This window comes from Quercus lobata, chromosome 8 (assembly GCF_001633185.2).
Source record: "Quercus lobata isolate SW786 chromosome 8, ValleyOak3.0 Primary Assembly, whole genome shotgun sequence".
Taxonomy (NCBI): domain Eukaryota; kingdom Viridiplantae; phylum Streptophyta; class Magnoliopsida; order Fagales; family Fagaceae; genus Quercus; species Quercus lobata.
This window is the reverse complement of record NC_044911.1, coordinates 35133746-35139745: the sequence shown is the minus strand read 5'-3', so window position 1 is coordinate 35139745 and position 6000 is coordinate 35133746.

Genomic DNA, 6000 nt, shown 5'->3' with positions numbered 1-6000 from the left:
TTTTCTTAGGCTTCTCTCTCTCTCTCTCTCTCTCTCTCTCTCTCTCTCTCTCACAATTAATCAATTATATCTCTATCAAAGACCCAAATTCTTGAACCAATAATAAAGATTCAATTTTGAATGTGTATTTGTCTTCCTTATAATCTCAAAAACTGAGTTGTGTGTTCAAAACCAAGTAGCAAACCATTACTACCAATTCATATAAATCAAAAGATAATCTATTGTTGATGTTTCTGCAATTTCTGTTAGTATTGAACCAAAAGACAGAGCAACAATTAAAAACCACAGCAACCAAAACAATCATTCACACCACAGTACAAAAGAGGCAATAACAAAATGTACAACAATCAAAATTTCAGCATAACAATCATCCACACCACAACATGAAAGAGGCCGTAACAAAATGTAAAAAGGGAAACAAAAAACATCAAGCAAAAGAATGAAGCACAAAAAGAACTAGGATTTAGAGATACCTCAATTGAATTAGCCATGTTCTGTCAGTCTTTATATACTATAAGGAGAGGAAGACGGAAGGAAGGAAGTCAAATAGGCGGCTGTTACTGTGAAACCGTAAAGCATGAAGGTGGGGAGATTTTCACGGTTTCAAATGGCATCAGATTCCTTCCCTTCACGGTTTTGGACTCTCTGGTTTTCCTTAGGTTGAGACAATGTGAAACTGTAGAGCAGAAGTTCAAACCGTATGTTTGTCCTTGAAATGATGTGTAACTGTAGAACAGAAAGGTCGGAGAAATTCAAACTCTGTTTTAAACTGCTTGTTCCCATTCCCATTCCCCATGTTGTGCTTCTCACGCAAAACCCCTCAGGGTTCCACAATTTCAAATTTCTTATTTATCCTTTAAGTTGAAAAGGCCTTAGATTGGGTTTTATGGTGGAAGTAAATAAATAAGAAGTGGGCTGTGGTTTATCATACAGATTTATTATAGGGCAGGGATTTATTATGTAGATTTATTATTATTCTGAAATTTGTAAAAACTATTTTAAAATTGTAGGACAAAAAAAAAAAAAATTAAATGACATGACTGCTGACATGGCACAACATGAGCGCAGCAACATTAAATGCTACGCTTCAACTTTTAGTAATATATAGATAAATAAATGAGCAATCTTACTCAATGACCGGAATATCTCTCTATTTTGCTTCAGCTTTTCCTTTTTCTCTTCAGTGTGTAAGACACGCCCAAGAGGGCCAAGACACCTTCCAGGAAAATTAGAAAAAGCAAGATGACAGTTGTGGCTTGTTCAACTACCTCATGTAATGAGGTGTCCTATAGAATGTGGGCTGGACTACAATGGTGCCATGCACCTAACATTATAAACCGACATAATTTGACTAATAACTAATTTAGTTTAAAATTGGTAGTATAATTTGGCACAACGGGGCCTAAAATCCGTGATAGAATGATTTTTTTTTTGCACGACATGTTGTTATATATGAAGCATGCTTATCGAAAGAACCAAAAGATTATAAAAGAAACAAATAATTAAGGTAAAGGAAAAAGAAGGGATTCAAATCAAACGGTAAAAGTCGTTCACGTTGCATACTTTATTGGCAACCTTTTCCAGTTTTCAAAGTGATAATTGCTGACCAAGAAGTCTTTGCGTCAACAAGCAAGAACGCGAGGCCATTTTATTTAGTATCAACAAAGCCAAAACAGCAGGAGTTGCTTAGATGATCAGCAACCACACCGTCACTGCTTCTAACAAATACAACAATTAATGTAAATTCTACTTGTGCGTGTGCTTTTTTTCATAACGGTAACAGAGAGTTGAAAAATGGGAGCAATCAACGTTATTAAAGGATGGTCCACAAACTGCATGCTGTGTTCCATGTTCATCATCTTGTACATAATACAAGTACTGTTGTGTTCCTTTCATGTTTCTTGCGCTGATAGAGTTTCTTTGAGGTACGGCGAGTGGATTAGATCAGACAATGAAGAAACTTTGGTTTCGCCTGGAAGAAAGTTTGAATTAGGATTCTTTAATCCTACTGGAAGTTCTGGTGGCAAAAGATATGTTGGAATATGGTACACGTCAAATAAGCAAACAGTTGTATGGGTTGCCAACCGAGATCTCCCGCTTATCACTGGAGCTTTAGGATTTGCAAAAGATGGCAATCTCCAGGTGTTAGATGTAAGTACTGAGAAGGCTCATTGGTATTCAGAACGTTATTATTCGTGTGATTCGTGCAATACTACAGATACGATTATGAAGCTCACAAATTCTGGAAACCTGGTACCATACGGATACCCATACAAATGTCGGGGAAAAATCCTAATTCCCTCAATGTCTATGTGTGAATTAAAATATATAACTACCGAGCAATAGCAATATTATGGAAACAAAAATTTCAGCAAGCACCACATAAACACAACCACATAAGAACACCAAATCTTACGTGGAAAACCCTTTAGTATAGAGGGAAAAACCACGAGACAGCTCCGAAAAAATATCCACTATGAAATGGAGATTACAACTATCAAATTTATGCTAAACTTGAATCCACAATAAATTGGATATACAACAAATAAATCTCAAGGAGTAAATACAATCTTACTACAAAACCAATAGCAAAATCTTTCTCTGAATACTCCAACTCTCTATGGTTGTAGCAATCAAAAACTCCATGAGAACTCCACTAATTTATCTTCCTTGTGCGTAACTTGAGTAAAGAAAAATGTCTCATTTTTCTTTTTCACTCTCTCACACTCTCACTGTGTTTCTCTCTATCTATTCACACGGACTGCACCTCAAATGGTTGAAACTCTCTCCCTTTGTGTTTCTTGCTCACTTTGGAACTCACACACAATAGCCCAAAAAAGGACTCTCTGTTTCAGCTCTCCAATCAAGGCCGAATTACCCTTGTCATTTGCTTCTTTCTTTTCTTTCTTCCTTCAATGTGTTAGATACACTTGCTCAGCTTTGCATTAAACCAAAAGCTGACTTTGGAAGCTTGAGGAAGCAAGCTCATTAAGAGGCATGGCTGACTTGAAGACTTTTGGAAGCAGGCTCATAAATGAGCTTTGACAATGCACGTGGGCTGGAATCCAAGGGTGTCACATGCACCCAACAATCTCCCCCTCTAGCACAATACGGAGGAGATCTTCAACCTAAGTCTTTAGTTAGAATTCATGCCGGCAAACCCGACACAGAACTTTAGCTTCTCTCTAGACACAACCTTAGTAAACATATCAGCCGGATTTTCATTTATGTGAATCTTCTCTAATTCTAATGACTGTTGTTCAACAACTAGTCTCAACCAATTGTATCTCACCTCAATGTTCTTCAAGCTTGAATGGTACATAGAATTCTTGCTCAAGTCCATAGCACTCTGACTATCACAATTAACTACATACCCATCTTGCTTCAAACCCAATTCTTAGAGAAACCGAAACCGTTTCAACCAAAGCATCTCTTTACCTGCTTCATTAGCTGCAATGTAATCAGCTTCAGTTGTAGATAAGACAACACACTTTTACAATCTTGACTGCCACAATATAGCTCCCCCTACAAAAGTAAATAAATACCCTGATGTAGATTTCCTACCATCAAGGTCACTTGCCCAATCTGCATCTACATAACCCTCCAAAACTGGTTTAGAATCACCAAAAATCAAGCACAATTTAGAGATACCTCTCAAATACCTGAAAATCCACTTCCCTGCTTCCTAGTGATCTTTACCAGGATTGACCATGAACCTGCTAACAACACCAACTGCATGAGCAATGTTTGGCCATGTGCAAACCATAACATACATCAAACTCCCAACTGCAGAGGAATAAACAGTTGATGCTATGTCTTTTTTCTCTTTCTTGGATGAAGAACAAGATTTCTTTCTTAGCTTGAAATGAGCACCAAGAGGTGTACTGACTGGCTTGGCATGCTTCATATTGAACCTTTCAAGAATCCGGTCAATATACTTCTCTTGTGATAATCATAGCTTCTTAGCTTTTTTGTCATGTAGAATTTGCATACCTAAAATTTGTCTTGCTAGACCCAAATCTTTTATATCAAATGACTTGAACAAGTCCTTCTTCAAATTTCCAATCACACCTGCATCTTATCCTACTATCAACATATCGTCTACATATAGTAGAAGAATAACAAATTTAACATTAGGAAATTTTCTGACATACACACAATGATCTGCATTTGTCCTCGTGTACTCGTGACCCACCATGAATGAGTCAAACTTCTTGTACCACTGTCTTGGAGCTTGCTTCAAGCTATACAAACTCTTCTTTAACTTGCAAACCATATGTTCTTTCCCTTTTACTTTGAATCCCTTTGGCTGATCCATGTAGATTTCTTCTTTCAAATCACCATGAAGAAAAGCAGTCTTCACATCAAGTTGCTCAAGCTCAAGATCCAAGCTACCTACTAATCCCAGAACTACCTGAATGGAACTCATCTTGACTACTGGAGAGAATATCTCATCAAAGTCAATTCCTTGTTTCTGACTGAAACCCTTGACCACCAATCGAGCTTTATACTTTACTAACTTGTCACCATATTTCTTTAGCTTGAACACCCATTTGTTTTTCAATACCTTCTTGCCTTTAGGAAGTTCCACCAAGTCATAAGTCTTATTCTTGTTCAAAGAATTTATCTCTTCATGCATAGCCTTCAAACAGTTTTGCTTATCCTTATGAGACTATACTTCTTGAAAACTTTCTGGCTCCCCCCTCTTCAATAATCATAGTATACTCAAAAGTGGAGTATCTAGTCGATGGACAATGCTTTCTAGTAGACCCTCTCACCTAAGGTTCTACCATCTCTAGTGGAGAAGGCTGCTCCCCCTGCTCAACACCATCTGTATCTATCAAATCATCACCGTTAACACTTGCTGGCTCATCAGTATTAAATTCAATTGGTTCATTACCATAATTCTCATCTTGTACCTCTTCCCTATTTGTGGCATTATCTAAGGAAGAAGAGGTAGGTGTAAGATTAGGAACACCTTCAACTGTAGCTTTAGGCTTCTTAGTTTTCTCAAATTCTGCCAAGTTTTCATTCTTATGAAAAACTACATCTCGACTTCTGATCATCTTCTTTTCTTTTGGATCCCATAGCTTGTAGCCAAAATCTGTATCTCCATATCCAACAAATATACAAGGAGTGGATTTGTTCTCAAGCTTCAATCTTTGTTCCTTAGGGCACATGTAGAAATGTCTTGCACCCAAATACCTTCAAGTGAAAGTAAGAAACAATTTTTCCTGTCCATACTCTTTCTGGAATATCAAAACCCAAAGGAACTGATGGAGATTTATTAATTAGGTAGCATGCAGTCACAACAGCTTCACCCCAGAATGACTTAAGCAGATTAGCCATTCTCAACATACATCTGATCTTTTCAACAATAGTGCGGTTCATCATTTATGCCACACCATTTTGCTGTGGGATACCAGGAACTATCTTTTCATGTCTAATGCCTTTCTTGGAGCAGTAACTCTTGAATTCATTAGATGTGTATTCACCTCTATTATCACTATAGAGACACTTCAAAGGCTTCCCTTTCTCTCTTTCCACCATGGCCTGAAATTTCTTGAAGTGCTCAAATACCTGGTCTTTAGTTTTCAAAACATAAATCCACACCTTTTGTGAAGCATCATCAATAAATGTAACAAAATATTTATTACCACTTAAAGTCTCAACATCAATGGGACCACATAGATCAGAATAAACAAGATCTAATACATTGAGTTTTCTAGTAAAGGCACTACAAGAAAAACGGGTTATTGTGGCGATCCAAAACCGCTGCTAAAGGTACATTCGACCTATAGCGGCGGGTGCTATTGAGGCGGGCCGTCCCGTCGGTGCTGCAGTGTCACTATAGGTCGATTGCGGCGGTCGCAAAAAGCGCCGCTATAGATATACCTTTTAGCGGCAGGCATAAAACCGCTGCAATACGTCTTCAGAATTCGTGGGACTGACTTTTAGCGGCGGGGTCATGCCCGCCGCTATTGGTGTCTACCTTTAGCG